The sequence below is a fragment of the Nycticebus coucang genome, chromosome 18 (assembly GCF_027406575.1).
Source record: "Nycticebus coucang isolate mNycCou1 chromosome 18, mNycCou1.pri, whole genome shotgun sequence".
NCBI classification, from domain to species: domain Eukaryota; kingdom Metazoa; phylum Chordata; class Mammalia; order Primates; family Lorisidae; genus Nycticebus; species Nycticebus coucang.
Window position 1 is genome coordinate 76,207,935 of NC_069797.1, and position 19,991 is coordinate 76,227,925.

The window sequence follows — 19,991 nt, forward strand, 5'->3', positions numbered from 1 at the left end:
CAAGCCAATGGGCCGGGGAGGGGCGCGCGGGGGCGGAGTTCTAGTGCAGAGCGCCGATTGGCCAGTTTGCCGCGGTATGCAGATACAGTGGGAGTCACGTGCCAGGGGCCGGGACGACTTCCTGTTGGAGGCAAACGCCGGGCGGGGAAGGGGGCGCGAGCGCCCCGTCTGGTTGAAGCGGGGGGGAGGGGGATTCTTGTCAGTTAGAGCAACAAGATGGCCGCGGTGGCAGCTCCGCACCTCAGCGCGACGGCCCCGGGAGCCGCAGCCGCCGCCGCCGGCCCTACCGCCGCGCAGCCCTGAGCGCCGCCCAGGCCGCCCCCGCCGCCCCCTGACAGGGCCGCCTCCGCGCCCGCCGCGCTCCCGTCGCAGCCGCAGCGGGCCTGCCCGAGCCGGAGGCGGAGGGAGTGGAGCGGCCCCGCGCCCAGCCGCCCGCAGCCGCCGCCGTCGCCGCCTCGGACCCGGGCAGCGCCAGAGCCGCGTCCCGCCAGCGCGAGGAGGAGGCGCGTCGCGGCGTTGCCGGGGCCGGACCTGGACCTGCCGGGACGCGCCGCCGCCCACCCGCCCGCGCCGCCGCCGCCCGCGTCGGGACCTGAGCCCGCGGCGCCGGCGCTGAGCGGGCCCCAGCCGCCCGAGCGTCCCCGAGGCCACCCGGTTGTTTGTGTCGCCGCCGCCAGGCCCGCGCCGCCGGAGCCCCGCGGAGCCGCCGCCGCCGCCGGGGACGGAGCCCAGGTGAGCGCGGCCGCCCGCCCCCTCCTCGCCGCCGCAACTTTGCCCGGAGGTTCGCGGGCCCTTTGTTCGGCCGAGCCGAGCCGGGGCGGGCGCTGGCCCCAAGCGACCCCCTGGCCCGCGGTCTGCGGGGTGCAGAAGGTGCCGGCAGGAGTGGCCCGGGGACCGGGCGCGTGTGTGCGTGTGTGGGGAGATGCGCAGACACCTGGTGTGCGACACAATCAAACGTGATTGGAATGGATGGTTCTAAAATACCCCCCCCTCTTTTAAACTAACGCAGTGGGTGAAATTCGGCCCTCCGAGCTGGCACCTCAGGTTTTGCATTTCTGATGGCAGGTACGGACCCACAGCCCTGTGGTTTGGGGGAAGAGAACTAGGGCGTGCTTCGGGTGAGCAGAAGGGCGTTCTGCGGGTCCGAAATCAGGTGGATTTCTAACGGCGCTGTGGGCTGCGGAGTAATGCGTGTGAGGAACACGAGCCGTCCAACCTCCAGCCCTGTTACCAGATAACGCAACCCGAGCGCTTCTCCGCCACCTCTGCTTTAAGCGATGCCTCCTTGGCACCTTTACCTTGTGGATGAGATTTAATTAATTGATTCATAGCTATTAAAACGTGCAGATGCCAATATAAGGGTTCTCTTAACCTAGCGACGCGATCATTGGCGTGCCCGAGAAGCAGAGCTGGAGGAATCTTAGCAAAGATGAAGGATTGCTGCGCGGATGTTATGCGGGGAGGCGGGGGAGGAGGGGCCGCCAGGTCTTGGCTGCACCTACTGCAGTTGAAGGCATCCGATGGTATTGCTGCTCCTGCATGTAATTAGTTGTCTCAAGCCTTGCCAGATGAAACCTCCATTTGAGTGGTCTGCTGGGTTATTTCTAGGCTTTAACTGCAGATTCTGAACTCAAAATGGTGCTCTGTAGATGTCCAACTTAAGCGTCTTTAAGGAGTTGCAAGTTGGAGCCTTCCGACTGGCTCGATCTATTGTGTTGCCGAGCTTCGGGTTTTCTCGTATGCTGTTGTTCACGTTGGTGTCCTTGGGCTAGTGCGGATAGCCAGTTTGTGGCTGTCACTGTGAGAGGTTAACTGATGATCTGACATCGCTGAATATAGCTTAACCCAGCATAGGGCTTATTTTATGCAAGTAATTTCCTACATTAAGAATTGAGTAACAGTGTAAGTTGAGACACTGGAAACGTGGCTTGAGTGATTTCAGAGGACAGTGGTGGCCAGTTTGAAATGTGGAGGGGATGCTGACAATTTTATTCATAGATTCCAGGCTACCTTCCCTGCTATGTGAAAGAATAAATGGTAAAACTTAGCCCTAGGCCAGATGAACTTGGTTATCAGAGGGCACCTTGAAGAAATTTATATTATTCTAGAACAGAAGTGGTGGTCGTCTTTGAACATTTTTCAGTATGGCATCTCTACGATGCTTTGTGGGGAAAATAATTCAAAATGAGGTTTTTTAAATGACCAGTTACACATTATCTGAATGAATTTGTGTTTACAGAACAAAGTCATGGTGTGTGAGTAGTTGAGACTTTGTTTATTGGTGCTGAAAGGTTCCCCTCTCCCCGAAAGTTTTTAGTAGTCTCATAAGAATAGAACTTCTTAGAATCTGGTTTTCTTTCACACATTGGGTCAGGAGAAATTGAAAGCTCAGAAAATGGTAACCGTAAAATATACATGTATACATACAGACTTGGTTTTATTATTTTAAAACTCTGCTTCTTAGGTAAAGACCTAAATGACTGTTACATGGGTTTTACTATTAAGGTGTGAAATTAGATAAGGTTGACATGAAGATTGTCATAAAGTTTAATCTTATCAATTTCACTTTGGATTCTGGCATTTAAATATTCCAGTAATAACCTGGGGTATATGTAAATATTTGTTTTAGATTTTTCTCCTTACAATGTTTATTGTTGTTTTTTCTTCAAGTGGCAAGTTCTCTTTAACAAAGATTATTTTGTAACAGGTTTATATTTACTCTTAGTTGGCTCAGGAATTTTGGAATAAATAGTTGCCATTAGGATGCTGATTCTGAAGGGGAAATGGGATGAACTGTACCATCTGACATTCTGTGATTAAAAAATAAGTAATTTGGGGGAATATACGAAACTTTATTATTTTTTTTTTTTTGTAGAGACGGAGTCTCACTTTATGGCCCTCGGTAGAGTGCCGTGGCCTCACACAGCTCACAGCAACCTCCAACTCATGGGCTTAAGTGATTCTCTTGCCTCAGCCTCCCAAGTAGCTGGGACTACAGGCGCCCGCCACAACGCCCGGCTATTTTTTGGTTTTAAATTACAGTGTTTCTCAGCACCACCACCTTTTGGTTAAACAGCCCGCTTAACTGAGATAAATTTGTGCTTTTCCAAATGCTTTAATCTGGCTCATTTCCAAACCAAGCCAGAGGAGGAGGTCAGCACTGGAGTAGGACAGCCTTTTTCCTTAGGGAAGAGAGCTTTGGAAAGAAAGGAAAGATAAAATTTCTGCAGTACTGGCTGAGAATGGGCTGTCTGCGTTACCTGCCCAACTCCAAGGGAGGAGGATAAGGTCCTGAATGTAAACTTAGTCTTGCTCCACCTGGAGACAGTGATGCTAACTGACTTTTTTTTACAAAGACTACGAGTGGAAGTTGGTTCATTTATCCATTATGATAATTATGATTGGAGTATATAGTCTTTGGCATCATATTAGTTCCCTACCAGCTCACCTTTTAAGGCTGGAGAATTGTTTTAAAGACTATTTTCGGGTCTTGGGGGCCTTCCCCAGTAGAAATTGGATCCCTTAAATTACATGCTTATGTTTTTAATTACTGTTTATCAGTCAGGGTTTATTGCATTAAGGTGATAATTGAGAAGATTTTATAAGAAAGACAATACATTGGCTGTGAAATCCAGGCTATTCCATATATCAGAATAACATAGGAGACAATTAAGATTTGGGGATGGAGGCTCTGTTGCTGGTATCTCAATGATTGGGGCGCCAGCCACATATGCAGAGGCAGGCGGTTCGAACCCAACCCAGGTCAGCTGAACAGCAGTGACAACTGCAACAACAAAAAAATAGCTGGGCATTGTGGCAGGCGCCTGTAGTCCCAGCTACTTGGGAGGCTGAGGCAAGAGAATCACTTAAGCCTAAGAGTTAAGAGGTTGCTGTGAGCTGTGATACCACAGTACACTACTGAGGGTGACATAGTGAGACTCTTGTCTCAAAAAAAAAAAAAAAAAAAAGATTTAGAGATGGAGGAAGCCAAGATTACTTTGCCAGAGCAGGTGAAGCCCATGGGGAAGACATGAGAAACTGCAAGGAGACAGGGATAGATTTATAGATGCCTTTGGAATGAGAGAAGAGTAGGTTGAGGGAGCAGAGTGGAGCTCTGAACAGGCAGAGCATGGAAGCTCCCATGTAAGCAGGGAAGAACCAGGTAACTTTGTTTTTATCTGTTTTGTTTTCTTCTTTCTCACGATTTTGAGATGAATGGGTGTTTTTCCCTCCAGCTTTATCCTATAGGGTCTTCAGTGTTTCCTGTGAGAAGCAAAGAAATCTTTTGAAGACTATAGGTGACTTAGCATGGTAACTGGATTCACAGTGAAAGTGACCGGATTTTAATTGCTTAGTTAAGATACTTACATCTTAATTTTGATGATGCGAGTAGGGAAAGCAGAATGTCAGGAACCGGCTAATATTTTGGGGGGTTGATTTTACAGGGCTTTTGCTATAAGCCAGTTTAATTACGGTTATCCAAAATTCCAAATTTACAGATGAGCTATTAGCTAATTGTTCAGTCATGAGGAGAGCATTCTTTACCAAATGCTGTATTAAATACAATAAGTTCTTTTTAGGTGGACTTTAATGCAATAGAGATGTTCCCATTTATAAATTTTTAGCTTACAAACACAACTTTTCAGGAGTATAATTACTTAAAAGTATAAAGGTTATTTGTCAGAAATAACTATATAACCTTGTATAGAGAGTGTATATGTGATAATGAAATCAAGGAATGTTCCTTGCCCAGTGAACTTGTTTGAATAACTCAATTAAAATAATCCTGTAAGTTTTCTGTTGTACACATTATACATACGAACGGTTAACTTATTTAATTTATTTATTTATTTGAGACAGAGTCTCACTTTGTCACCCTTGGTGGAGTGCTGTGGCTTCATCTCTCACAGCAACCTCAGACTCCCGGGCTTAAACGATTCTCTTGCCTCAACCTCCCACGTAGCTGGGACTACAGACACCAGCCACAACACCGGCTATTTTTAGAGACGGGGTCTCGCTCTTGCTCAGGCTGGTCTCAAACCTGTGAGCTCAGCTACTCCTGCCTTGGCCTCCTAAAAGTCCTGGGATTAGAGGCATGAGCCACCACGTCTGGCCCCTTGAACTGTTAACTTATTAAATGAAAAGTAAAATATGTATTTTTTAATTCTCCAACTGGGATATAAAAAGGTTTTGCATGTAAAAACATGGTGACAAGCCATACTGTTTGTGCCATTTTTGGGGTTTTACTAAAAATGAATTTTTGATGTCAGGTGTTTTCAGAGAATGAAGGCATTCTTGCTGGGATGAGGAGCTGTTAAGAACTGTTCCTCCTCTCTAGCCCTTAGCAGTCTATAGATCTGTGTGCAGAGCTAGATAATCTGGGCATCCAGCCATAAAACATCACTGCTGTAGCACAGATAGTTGTTTGCACTCTCCTGAGCCCTCCGTAGTGGCAAACCACAACAGAAGGAAGGGCCCTGGGAAAGCGGCATTCACTGGTATTTTGAACTCTTTAATATTCTATGTTTCTCTTGAGTTGTAGCTATGCATTGGGACTTTGGTTTTCTAAAATATAGAAATGATTAAGAATGGGCAAGAATATGTATCTGCTTAAATATATGCCTCTTGTAGGCCAGTGGCTTTAAATATTTGCTCTAGGAAATAAGGAGTATAGAGTTGTCTTTCCCACTATTTGCGTCTTCGTTTGCCTCTGTGTTGCAACATTTCTCTGTTGGAGAATGACCCCTCTGGAGACACATTTGATCACTAGGCCACACACAGTGCACGTGGCACGAGGAGTCACCTGCAATCTGTTTTTTAGAGTGCCCCAGGGATAGATTGGTCTGACATGGCTCATTTTCTACTTTACTTCCTCATAAACCTAACATTAATTTTTTAATTTTTTGCACATAAATGAAATAGTGTTCATCAGCTCACCATTGTTATAAGCTTATAGCATGTTATGTGACCAGCATCTCTTTGTAGAGTCCAGATAATCCCCTGTGGTCCTCCAGAATACAAAAACCTGAGCAGGTCTTTTCTCTTTAATCTGAAGACCCTCTGTTTTCCTTCTTCAGACCATTTTCAAAATTAGTACTTTTATATCTTTGTAACATCCTTCCTCTGAAGGCTTGAACAGCAAACCTACAATATCAAGTCAAATTCTCAGCAGTTAGGTAACTCCTTATCTATGGTTGAGTCCTATACTAGCATCCAGACTGTCTTGAAGTGACTGACTAGTGCCAAATACAAGGTAGTTAGTGGAATGTAAGCTTTGCTTGATTTATTTTATGTGTGCCATCTAGCTTAGTAAGAATAAGATCTCACAGCTAAAATCAGGTGCTTGGTTTGAATGTGGCAAAGGTATTGTTTACTTTTTATTCCCAAAGATAATTTCTTTTTAATTACTCTTTTAATAAGCAGGAAAAACCTAAGTTAAAAAAAGCAGCCAGGAATTAAACTAAGATCTGAAACTGGGAAATGGCAATGTAGGCACGCTATCCCCTTTCCAAGCATTCTTGCTGTGAAGAGACGTTGACAACAAGGTTGTTCAGAAATTATAGTGGGGGAGATGTAATATTACTCCTTGGATCACATTATTGTTTTCTCACACTACATATGAAATATGAAATGCAGAGAAGAGGGGCCAAGAGTGTGTGGGGAGGGAATTTAACAGTCTTTGTTCTTCAGGAGGCTGTGGGCTGATCACTGTGAGGGACAAAGCGATGCCTTTGCTGGACCAAGTACATTTGAGTCACTGAAGACACTTGGGAATTGTGGGTTAGGGTGAGAGGAGGTTAGAAAGTGTCCTCTTAGATAACCAGATTGCCATTTAAAAATAATCATTGAGGCCAGGTGTGGTGGCTCATGCCTGTAATCCTGGCCCTCTGGGAGGCTAAGGTAGGATGATTGCTTGAGCTCAGAAGTTCAAGACTAGCCTGAGCAAGAATGAGACCCATGTCTCTACTAAAAGAGGGCAACAGAGTGAGACTATGTCTCAGAATAATAATAACAGTAATCTTTGAGCATCGACTTTCTGATAGTGTGCCGAGGACATGAGTATTATTCAATCTCACAACACACCTGAAAGGAGAGCTTCTATTATTCCCATTTTATAGACAAACAGGCACAGTGAAAGATGTAATTCCCACAGTATCTGCAACTTGTAGGATATGAAGTCAGAATTTAAAATCAATATTCAAAGCCATCACACATGGAAATAGCTTGAAGTATTTTAAAATAATTGTTCTTCTTAGTCTCTCCTTTTGCTGTGTGTCTCACTTATCTAGCTGCCAATATTAGCTGAATGTGTTCTGAGCACTTTATTCCTCAACAGCAATGTGTAGGTTAGGTGCCAATGCTGTGTTCATTTTATAGATGAGGAGTTAGAGATGATGGAGGTTGAATTACTGTGCTGTAGGAGTACTTGTGGGCCCTTGATTGATAATGCCAGAGCTATCCAGCTGGTGGTAGGAAGAGACACAGACACAAAACAAGTTGTTTTTTAAAAGAGAGATAGCAATAAATGTTGTGAAGGAAGCTGCATGCACATACATAAAAGCTAGTAAAAATCTAAGGTACTACATGATTCTATAGCTGTATACCATATCTCCTCTCTGAAGATGCATGTCAAAATACTGGATGCTCTCAGAAGTCCAGAAGCAAAAGAAGTATGTTTCCCTTTATTAGTTCAGTATTTCCCAAGCTTACGTGAGCACGGAACATTGCTTTCTCTTCATATCACATTTTAGTTCAACCAAATGGACTTTGGGAAATGCAGGAAGAAATAATCTCCAGTCATTCATATGAAAGAAGGGATATGTGGGTTGGAGTGTTCAATCAAGCAGGACTTTACTTAAAATGGCTTCTGAAAGATTGGTAGAATTTGAACGGAAGGAATAATCTACAAGAAGAGAATGAGGAACATTTAGTAAAGTACAGATCAATGGCTGGGACTTAGTAGAAACTTGGTGTATTTATTGAATAAATGAACCCTGAGATCTAGCTGTAAATGGAGGTTTTATGTTGGCAGTAAGGTTTAGAAGGGGCTATGTTGAGTAGAACCACGATTCTTTGACTTGTCAGGAACTATTGGTAGTTGTTGAGGGGCATGACATGAAACAAGTAGTAGATTAGAGACTTCCCTTGAGCAGTGATAATGGTGTTAAAACTGAGACTGTTGTAGCTGTCTCTGAAAGGTGATGCAAGCTGGGAGGAGCATACTGACAGGGTCAGACAAAAGGTGCTTGGAAGAATCAGCAGGACAAACACTGCAAAATGGTAGTTGTGCTGCTCTTGCTAGAACTGGCAGAGAGGCTTTGTTAAAATGTTTGGTTAAATATAACCACTGTGTCCTTTTTAGATGCTGATGTTAAAAGATGACATAGCAGTTTCAGGAGAGTTTATTGTATGAGGTGGTGTTCAGGAGTAGAGATTTGACTCACAGCGTAAATCTATGTATGTAAGGAGCCCTGTAATGATACGGGTCTGCTAATTATGGTGAATACTGTCAATGAAATTGAATTTTCTTTGTGTTGTACCCATAAAAAATTCTTAACTTCATATAACGGTCCCAGATATATTTTAAACTTTATGCATATGGGTATTGACAGAACAGTCTTTAGTGTTTCAAAGAAACATAAGATCCAATTATAAAATAAATAGTACAAGCAGTGTTGTAGTTGTGTTGAAGTTACTAGAACTTTTCAAAGGTTAAATTTAATAAATTCTTTTTTAACAAAGAAAAAAATTAAAACAACAAAATAGACTTTTGTCTCTTATACTCCTACAGAGTGTGGTGGGCAAACTTTAAAACAGATTAAAATATTTTTTGTTCTACTACAGTCAAGTGACAAGAATGTTAGCCACCCTTATATTTTTGTGTATGTTATAGTTTTGTATTTAATTAATTGGGCACTATTATTTCATCTTTTCCTATTCATTTCAGACTTTAAATCTCAGTATATCCATTGCAGGTTAGTGCTTTGTAGAAAACCTTTGTCATTTTGACTATTTCTTTAGATGTGAGTTATTTGTTAGCAGGGATCATAACATGTTCATCTTTGTAGTTTCTATATTATCTATAGTGTTTTGTAGAAATTAAGATAAAAATTTTTAGTTTTATTTTGTGTTGTCTTGTTTCTTCAGAGATGTTGCTTCCACAAATCAAGAAGAGGGAAAAAGGAGATTGATAACTGAACACTTTTCTCCCACATTCAGTCATTCAGGATAATAAGCAACCATATTTTCAACTAGTTAGACCTGCATGTGGGACTTCATCTGCGGATTTCAGGGGAGTGAAGGAGCTTGAGTCCATCTTAACGGTCATAATGGTCAGGGCTCCTTGCGCTGCCTTTTTTTATGGGTAACTGTAGGAATGGGCAGTCCTTTTCTTACGACCCCTGGGCACTGCCAGTAAATGCCACTGACCAAATTATGAGGAAATCACATATCTTACGCACATTAAAATTTTGGTACAATAGAAAAATTACAAAATAATTCCTGGTTTGTCTTTCATAGATTTGGTGCTAATCTTTAGATTCTAGTCTATTGGAAAAATGAGTGTTATAATTAATGGGATCATTCTGGCCAAGCCAGGATGTCTGGTTAGCATATGTTAAACTTTTATTCTATTCTCCTTTAGGGAAGACTCTGGGAAAATAAGAGGATATAAAAAGATATCGTCGGTATTCTTTTTCTTGAAATCAATTTATATTTACTCACTAAGTTAAGTACTCTTTTAACAAAAATAGAGTTGTTAGCTAAGTAGCTTATAGACATGCTTATTTAACCTTAGATGGAAAAAAAAATATTTTTTGAGACTGTCTCACTCTATTGCTCCAGGCTAGAGCACTGTGGCATCACCTTAGCTCACAGTAACCTCAAATTCCTGAGTTCAAGTGATCCTTCTGCCTCAGCCTCCCAAGTAGCTTGGACTACAGATGCCTGCCATAGTGCCCAGTTAATTATTCTATTTTTAGTAGAAACAGGGTCTCAGTCTTGTTCAGACTGGTCTAGAACTCCTGAATTCAAGGTATTCTCCTGTCTCAGCCTCCCAAAGTGCTAGGATTATAGGAGTAAAACCATAATGCCCAGCTTAGATGGCAAAATTATGATTAGACAGATTCTAAGTCCTATGAAGATGATTTCTTTAACTTGTGATTTTTCCAACTAAATCTTAAATTAGTGAACATCATGATGTTTCCGAATTCAACACTCAAAAAAGTTCTCATCATGTTCATAGTGGCTCACGTCTGCAATCCTAATGCTTTGGAGGGCTGAGACAGGAGGATTGCTTGAGCCTAGGAATCTGAGATCAGCCTAAGCAACACAGCGAGACCTTATATCTATTTCAGTACATAGATATATAATGCAAAAAATAGAAAAATAAGCCAGGCATGATGGTGCCCACCTGTAGGCCCAGTGACTTGGAAGGCTGGGGCAGGAGAGTCACTGGAGTCCAATAGTTTGAGGTTGCCATGATCTGTGATGATGGGACTGCACTCCAACCCAGGGGATACAGCAAGGCCTTGCTTCCAAAAAATAAAGAAGTTCTCATATTTTACATTGCTTTTTTTTTTCTTCTTGAGACAGAGTCTCACTTTGTCGCCCTCTGTGGAGTACTGTAGCGTCATAGCTCACGGCAACCTCAGGGGCTTGGGCTTAAGCGATCCTCTTGCCTCAGCCTCTGGAGTAAACTGAAACTACAGGTGCCCGCCACAATGCCTGGCTATTTTTAGAAATGGTGTCTTATTCTTGCTTAGATCTGGTCTTGAACTCCTGAGCTCAAGTGAGCCACCAAGCCTGGCCTTTTCCCTTGCTTTTTTTTTTTTGGCACGGTTTTGGCCAGGGCTGGGTTTGAACCCGCCACCTCTGGCATATGGGGCCAGCACCCTACTCCTTTTAGCCACAGGAGCTGCCCCTTTTCCCTTTTTATTTATCTTCCCCACAGCCTTTTTTCCTCTCTCTCTTTTTTTTTCCATTTGCCCTGTTCTAACTTCGTGCTTTGGGGATGGGAGTAAAGGCCTGGTTTGAGACAACGGAGTGGACAGTCTGCTCATTTTCATTCTGTGTATTGTTGAGTTAGCCTGTTAGCACTGAAGAGATTAACCTACAGCTGGTAAAGGGATTCTAAAGTTCATAGTAGCAATAGTTTATTATCATAAGTGCTTGTCATGTGCAGATACAAAGCATTGAAAATGTCATTTCATTTATTCTCCTTGATAGATGAGCAAACTGAGGCACCTTGAAGTCGGGCCACCTGATTGCACTGACTATGCTTCTGACTGCACTGTTGTAGCTCCTCATTCAGACTGACCAAGTGATTTTCATTATCTTAAAAACTCTGAGAGATTGGCCAGATGCCGTGGCTCACACCTAGCATTGTGGGAGGGTGAAACTGGTGGATTGCTTGAGCTCAAGAATTTGAGAACAGCCTGAGCAGGAATGAGACCCCGTCTCTACTAAAAAGTGGAAAAACTAGCCAGGGTCTTTTGTACTCCCAGTTACTCAGTAGGCTGGGGCAAGAGGATAATTCAAGCTCAAGAGTTTGACGTTTCTGTGAGCTATGACACCACAGCACACTACCCAGGGAGACAAAGTGAGATTCTGTCTCCAAATAAATAAATAAAAATAAAATGAGAGATTACTGTGGCCCCAGATTGGTCTGTGTCATCTGAGCTAGTAATAAAAATTTTTTATTAAATGTTAACATGTGTCTAGGGAGGCACCTGTGGCTCAGTGGGTAGGGCGCCTGCCCCATATACCGAGGGTGGCCAGTTCAAAACCGGCCCCGGCCAAACTGCAACAAAAAATAACCGGGCGTTGTTGCGGGTGCCTGTAGTCCCAGCTACTCGGGAGGCTTAGGCAAGAGAATTGCTGTGAGCTGTGACACGACGGCATTCCACCCATGGTGACAAAGTAAGACTCTGTCTCAAAAAAAAAAAAAAGTTAACATGTCTAATGGGCTGGAAGTTCACATCCCCAAGTAGTATCACTCTTGTCCCTAAAAATATAAAACTAATTTATATATTTATAAGAATTATTTATATTTGAAAATCCTGATACAGGTTTTCTATTCTCTCTGATTTCTAACTTCGGCACCTAGAAGGCAATTTAGGGAGGAATATGCCTATGAGAAAAACGTCAGTCTTACAGAGTATCTTTTTTTCTGCCATAGCAGCAAGGTTTTCTTGGAGCATTATTTGAAAATATCCTTTACTAAAAAATTTAAGCCTATTTAAAGGGATTCTGGCTTCTATCCAAATTGTAAAAAGTGGGAAGACATTTCTGTAAAAATCTGTGTCACTCTTGAAAGAGCAATGCCTGAATAGGGTAAGCTAGAAGTAGCTACCTTTGATATACAGTATAACAGCAGGAATATGAATGGATGATAACTGTCTTTCTTCTGTCTAATTTACCTATTTCCTATTCAGTCTTAAGTCTCAGTTAGAAGCAATTTCCCTCACTTGACCTATTTTTCTTTTGCATTATATCGTCTGTTTCTTCAACACAAGAAGTTTAAAGGACTGGAGTGTTGGAAACTCATAAAGACTTGCAAGGTAGGGAGATTTAGATACCACCTAGGTTTGGGAGTAGCATATTATCCTTTGTTTCTTTATTTGGCTCTCTAGTTGGAAGGCTAACAGTTTTGCATCTTTATTTTGGTATTACAGTTTTCAGAAGAGATATCTGGAAATGACTGAGATTGGTATTGAGGCATATGGATCTAGAAAAAATAGGTGGGAGGGAATAAAGCTCTTCGGTAACATGGACAGTTTATTTATTTATTTATTTTTTGAGACAGAGCCTCAAACTGCCACCCTGGGTAGAGTGCTGTGGCGTCACAGCTCACAGTAATCTCAAACTCTTGGACTTAAGCGATTCTCTTGCCTCAGCCTCCCTATAGCTGGGACCATAGGCATCTGCCACAATGCTCAGCTATTTTGTTGTTGTTGTTGCAGTTGTCGTCGTCGTTTTAACTGGCCCAGGCTGGGTTCTAACCTGCCAGCCTGGTGTATGTGGCTGATGCCCTACCCACTGAGCTACAGGCACCACCAACATGGACAGTTTAATTTAAGAATGTTGTAATTAAGCATATATGGAATAAGCATAACATTAATTTATTCATATTGTAAAGTGCCTGTCTGAGACCTAGGCCTCTTGAATTTATCCCCTAAGTTAATCTGTTAATGCTGTTATTACATATCCATTAGTCACAGGTATCATCTAATAACATTTATTTCACATTATAGAATGCTTGAATTGCCTTCTGTTCTTGCTAGATCAAATTCTAAATTTCCTAAAATGCCTAACATCAAAGCAGTCTTTTTTATGAAGCCTTCTTTACCTTCATTCATGGTAAACTTTTTCTTCTTGGCTCACTCTTTGGCTGACCTCACTCAGTCCTGTCCCTTTACCACATCTTCATTGAGGACTCCTACATTTTATATCACCAGCCTGGAGTTGCTCCCTCACCAGCCTTGACATTTGTCTGTCTAGTTGGCTGCTCCACATCTCCACATGGCTGTTCAATGGGCATTTTCACTTACCAGGTCCAGAACTGGACTGCTGTTCTTGTCCCCCTGTCTGCTCTGCTGGCACTCCTCCCCTCTTGTCCAGGGCACTTCCATCTTTCTAGTTGTTCCAATCAAAAACTTTGGAATCCTCCTCGACTCCCCTCTTTATCTCCATGTACAGTCCACCAGAAATTAAATAAGAGATGTCTATTTTTTTTTAAGTAAATTTATTTCAGGTTCATGTGGGGGTACAAGCAACCCGTTCAGAATATTTAGTTAAGTAGAGTTTGTCTTGTGGTTATGTCCCACACACAGAAGGTGTGCCAAGCATCCCCCCCCATAAGAGATTTCTAAATAGGTTATAGGGTCAGTGAAGAGATCACAGGGGAAAATCAGAAAATATTTTGAACTTAATTAAAACAGAACATATTAAAATTCAGGTGATGGGCTTGGTGCCTGTGGCTCAAGCAGCTAAGGCTCCAGCCACATGCACCTGAGCTGGCGGGTTCTAATTCAGCTCAAAAAAATAGCCGGGCACTGTAGCGGGCGCCTGTAGGCCCAGCTACTTGGGAGGCAGAGGCAGGAGACTTGCTTGAGCCCAGGAGTTGGAGGTTGCTGTGAGCTGTTATGCCATGGCACTCTACCCAGGGCCACAGCTTGAGGCTCTGTCTCAAAAAGAAAAACAAACAGTGCTCGCTTCGGCAGCACATATACTAAAATTGGAACGATACAGAAAAGATTAGCATGGCCCCTGCGCAAGGATGACACGCAAATTCGTGAAGCGTTCCGTATTTTTAGTATTTGACACGTAAAAAAAAAAAAAAAAAAAAAACAAACAAACAAAAAATAAAATAAAATAAAATAAAATTCAGGTGATGTAGCTGAACCTTAAAAGAAGGGACTTTATAGATTTAAATGTCTGTATTAGAAAAAGAGAACAATCTCAAATCAGTAATTTAAGCTTCCACGTACGAATCCAGAAAGTGAAGAACAAACTCAGTATAAACCTATAGCAAGATTAAGGAAAGAAGGAGGGAGGACGGGAGGGAAGGAGAGGGGAAAGGAAGAGGTGAAGGGTAGAGAACTCAATGAAATAAAAACATCAAAGATCAATAAAACTGAAAGTCAGTTAATTGCAGAGAACAACAAAATTGATAAACCCATAGCTAGAACAACCAAGAGGAAAGCAGAAAAGACACAAATTATCGGGCGGCGCCTGTGGCTCAAAGGAGTAGGGCGCCAGCCCCATATGCTAGAGGTGGTGGGTTCAAACCCAGCCCCAGCCAGAAACTACAAAAAAAAAAAAAAAAAAAAAAAAGACACAAATTATCACAACCAAGAATAAGAGAGGTGATGTGACTACTGATACTACAGAAATTAATGTAGGTACTATAAACAACTTTATGCAAACAAATTAGACAATTTAGATGAAATACACAAATTCCTGGGAATGATATATCAAAACCAACTCAGAAGAATGGAAAATCTGACAAGTGAAGAAATTGGATTAGTAATACACAAATCTTCCCACAGAGAAAATACAGGTCATCTTGTCTTTGCTGGTGAATTCTGTCAAACATATAAAGAATCAATGCCAAGCCTTCAAACATTTCAAAAAAATAAAATAGCAGAGGGTATTCTCAGCCAGTTGTATTAGGTTATTAAGTATGAAATGTCTGATCTCCTTGAGTATTACATTTGAGAGTTGATATTGCTGGCATTTCATTTTGACACTTCTTGTTTTGTTATTTTTAATAAGTGAAGGTATACCCTCATTCTTTCAAATGCACATTTGGGCTTGTGATTATCTTTAAAAAAGTTTTTTAGAGAAATTTTTGTGAAACCGTGGATAAATCAAAAATTTTTTAATGTGAGTTCCATTGTGGAACCAATGCAGTACAGACAGCTTGAAATATCAGTGAAGTGTTTGGGAAGGATGTGGCTAATGAACGCACAGCACATTGATGGTTTAAGAAGTTCCATTCTGGTGATTTTAATCTTGAAAATGAGCCACGTGGACAATTTGAGTCCAAAGTGAATAATGATGAGCTGAAAGCTGTAGTAGAGCAAATCCATCTCAACTTACAGCAAATTAGCAGCAAGGTTTGATGTGTTACTGTTCCAGCAACATTGGACCATTTGAAACAGATGAGCAAAGTAAAGAAGCTGGGTAGATGGATTCCATGTGAATTAAACAAGGGTCAGAAGAGAAATCGTCTTAAAGCTTGCCTTTCTTTGCTATCACGACATAAGGGTGAACCATTTCTACACCATATTGTTACGTGTGATGAAAAATGGACTCATTCTGACAATCACAAGTATTCAGCAAATGGCTGGATAAAGACAAAGTGCCAAAACACAGTCCACACCCAGATATTCATCAGAAAAAGCTAGTGGTGTCTGTCTGGTTGCCCAGCATTAGCATTATCACAGCTTCATGACACCTGATCAGTACATTATAGTGGATGCTGACTGCAGCCATTTGGACATGACAAGGATGCGTGTGATTAAGCAGCTGAGATTGGTCAGTAGAGACAGGCCAGTCCTCCTGCAAGATGATGTTCAGCCACGTGTCACGCAAACAACTCTCAAACTACAGAAGATGGACTTGGAAGCTCTGTTATCCATACTAGTCACCAGACTTCACGCCAGCTGACTGCCAGTTCTTCCAGGCTTCTTGCAAAGAAAAAACATTCAACCCTCAACAAGCTGTAGAAAATGCCTTTTGTGATTTCATCACTGCTCACTCTCCAGGCTTCGCTGCTGGCATACACAAGCTACCCTTAAGGTGGTGAAACTTGCTAATAGTTCAGGTGCATACTTGAATTAATTGTACTACTTATTTGAAATATAATAGACTAAACTTTTGGTTCAAAATCAGACATTTCAGATTTACTGAGCTCATATGAGGCCAGTATTACCATGATGTCAAAGCTAAAGACATCACAAGGCAAACTGTAGCCCCGTAGCCATCATGAACGTAGACACAAAAATCTTCAATGAAGGCTTGGTGCCTTGTAGCTCAGCACCTAGGGTGTCAGCCATGTACACCGGAGCTGGCAGGTTTGAATCCAGCCCTGGCCTGCTAAACAACAATGACAGTTGCAACCAAAAAATAGCCAGGTGTTGTGGTGGGCACCTATAATCCCAGCTGCTTGGGAGGCTGAGGCAAGAGAACCACTTAAGCCCAAGAGTTCAAGGTTGCTGTGAGCTGTGACGCCATGGCACTCTACCCAGGGCGACATAGTGAGACTCTGTCTCAAAAAAAAAAAAAAAACTTCAATAAAATACGTATTGGAAAGCAAATCCAGCACCAAATGAAAAGGATTATACCATTTTATGACCGAATAGAATTTATCCCATGACTGCAGAATTGGGTTAACAACCTAAATCAATTAATGTAATAAACCACATTAATAGAATAAAGAGCAAAATCATACGATCATCTCAGTAGATGGAGAGAAAGCATTTAGCAGAATCCAGCACCTGTTCATAATACAAACTCTGAGCAAATTGGGTATAGAAGGGAACTTCTTCAACTTGATAAGGGCATATATGAAAAATAGGAAACTCAGTAAATTGAACATCATACTTAACTGTGAATGTCAACTGGATGCTTTCTCTCTAAAATTGGTAACAAAACAAGTTCTCTTCGCTTCTATTTAACAATGAACTGGAGATTTTAGCCTGTGTCAAATATATTAAAAGGCATCTAGGCTAGGAAGGAAAATATAAAATTGTCCTTGTCCTTATCCACAGATAGCATGATCCTATATGTAGAAAACCTTTACAAATCCAAAAAAAGTTACTAAAGCCAGTTAAACAAGTTCAGCTCAGTTAAAGGATATAAGATCAATATTCAGAAATCATTTGTATTTCTATATACTAGCAATAAACAATTTGAAAATTAAGAAAACTATGTCATTCACTATGGCATCAAAAGGAATTAAATCATTGAGGATAAATGTGATGAAAGAAAGGAAAAATGTTTACACTGAAAACTACAAAAACATTGCTGAGATAAATTAAAGAGGATCCAAATAATTAAAGAGGCATTTCATGTTGATGGATGGGAAGACCCAGTATTGTTATATGACAGTTCTTCCTAAATTGATCTGTGTCTTTGGTCCATTCCTATCGAAATTCCAGAAGGCTTTTTTTCTTTTTTGGCAGAAATTTAATCTGATTCTAAAATGTATATGGAAATGCAAAAGATTTAGAATAGCCAAAAACAGGCTCAGCACCTACTCAGTGAGTAGGGCACCTGCCATATACACCGAGGCTGGCAGGTTCGAGCCTGGCCCATGACTGCTGAACAGCAATGACAATTGCAACCAAAATTAGCTGGACATTGTGGCGGGCACCTGTAGCCCCAGCTACTTGGGAGGCAGAGGCAAGAGGATCGCTTAAGCCCAAGAGTTTGAGGTTACTGTGAGCTGTAAGGCCACGGCACTCTACCGAGGGTGACATAGTAAGACTCTGTCTCAAAAAAGTATGGCCAAAACAATTTTGGCAAGTAATATATTTTTTAAAAGACTTAAAATTCTTAATATAAGAATATAGTATGAAGCTAAGGTAATTAAAACTGTGTGGTACTGACGTAAGGACAGAAGTATAGACAAATAGATCAGAATTGAGCATTCAGAAATAAACCTTTACATTTATTGGTGAACTGGTTTTTGACAAAGATTCCAAGCAGTGGGGAAAAGTTAATCTTTTTTTTTTTTTGAGACAGAGTCTCACTATGTTGCCCTCAGTAGAGTTCTGTGGCATCACAGTTCACAGCAACCTCAAACTCTTAGGCTTAAGCAATTCTCTTGACTTCCAAGTAGCTGGGAGTGCAGGTGCCCCCCACAACACAGGCTATTTTTTTGTTGTTGTAGTTGTCATCATTTAGCAGGCCTGGGCCAGGTTTGAACCCACTAGCCCCAGTGCATGTGGCTGGTGCCCTAACCACTGAGCTATGGGCGCTGAGCTGGGAAAGGTTAATCTTTCTAACAAATGATGCTGGGATGATTAGATACTCATATGCAAACAGGTGAGTTAGACTTTTACCTTAGGCCATACACAAAAATTAACTTAAATGGATCTTAGATCTAAGTGTAAAAACTAAAACTACATGTAATCTTTAGGAAAAAAGAAAATCTTCGACTTTTGGTTAGCCAAAGGATTTTCTTAGGTTGAACACCAAAGTCATGATCCAGAAGTGAAAAATAGTTGATAAATTGGATTCCACCAAAATAAAAAAACTTTGTGCTTCAAAAGATATCTTTAGGAAAATGAAAAGACAGACACAGACTAGAGGAAAATATTTGCAAATCATAGCTGATAAAGGATTTGAATTCAGAATATATCAAGAACCCTTATAACTCAATAGTAAGACAAAGTACCTAATATAAAAAATGGGCAAAGCATTTCAATAAACATTTCACCAAAAAGATACACAACTGGCTAATAAGCACATAAAATGCTAAACATCGCTTCTTCTCAGACAAAAACACCAAATGGCAGATGACATCGGTGCAGCAGGTGGGCCTGGAGAGGGAGCCCTGGAATGGGAGGCTGTGGTGGTTTCTGTGGAGGCTTTGGCAGGGGCATTTGTGGCCAGGGTCATGGACGGGGTTGGGGCCAAGGTCAAAGAGTGGATGCCCGTCACCATGCTGGGCCGCCTCGTCAAGGACATGAAGATCAAATCCCTTGTGGAGATCTGTCTCTTCTCCCTGCCCATTAAGGAATCTGAGATCATTGATTTTTTTCCTGGGGATATCTCTCAAGGAGAGATGCACTGGCCAGCAGACCAGTTTCAAGGCGTTTGTTGCCATTAGGGACTACAATGGCCATGTCAGTCTGGGTGTTAGGTGCTCCAAGGAAGCAGCCACTGCCATCCGAGAGGCCATCATCCTGGCCAAGCTCTCTATTGTCCCAATGTGGAGAGGCTACTGGGGGAATAAGATTGGCAAGCCTCACTCTGCTCCTTGCAAGGTGATAGGCCGCTGTGGCTCTGTGCTGGTGTGTCTCATCCCTGCTCCTAGAAGAACTGGCATTGTCTCAGCGCCTGTGCCCAAGAAGCTGCTAATGATGGCTGGGATCGATGACTGCTACACTTCAGCCAGGGGCTGCACTGCCACCTGGGGCAACTTTGCCAAGGCCACTTTTGATGCCATTTTTAAGACCTATAGCTGTCTCATTCCTGATCTCTGGAAAGAGTGTTCACCAAGTCTCCTTACCAAGAATTCACTGACCATCTTGTCAAGACCCACACCAGAGTCTCTGTGCAAAAGACCCAGGCTCCAGCTGTGGCTACAACATAGGGTTTTTATACAAGAATAATAAAGTGGAGGGTGGCGCCTGTGGCTCAAGGAGTAGAGCACCGGTCCCATATGCTGGAGGTGGCAGGTTCAAATCTAGCCCCGGCCAAAAACCACAAAATAAATAAATAAATAAATAAATAAATAAATAAATAAATAAATAGAA

The 19,991-nt window shown here is 42.1% G+C and overlaps 1 protein-coding gene, 1 non-coding gene and 1 pseudogene across 12 annotated transcripts in view; all 3 read left to right on the plus strand.

Annotated features, from left to right (window-relative positions):
* Positions 1–208: 208 nt before the first annotated feature.
* TNRC6C (trinucleotide repeat containing adaptor 6C) overlaps positions 209–19,991 on the plus strand; it is a 154,216-nt gene continuing 134,433 nt past the window's right edge. For 6 of the 11 annotated variants that reach the window (XM_053570526.1, XM_053570530.1, XM_053570535.1 and 3 more), the window contains exon 1: positions 211–732. The gene's annotated coding sequence lies outside the window, so the exon portion shown is untranslated. Of the gene's footprint in view, positions 733–19,991 lie in introns of all 11 variants that reach the window. The other 5 variants (XM_053570524.1, XM_053570528.1, XM_053570527.1 and 2 more) reach the window with 3 other exon arrangements.
* LOC128571323 (U6 spliceosomal RNA) lies at positions 14,207–14,313 on the plus strand. The gene has a single exon (XR_008375755.1). It is a non-coding gene; the product is annotated as a U6 spliceosomal RNA (small nuclear RNA).
* Positions 18,921–19,828, plus strand: LOC128570919 (40S ribosomal protein S2-like; annotated as a pseudogene).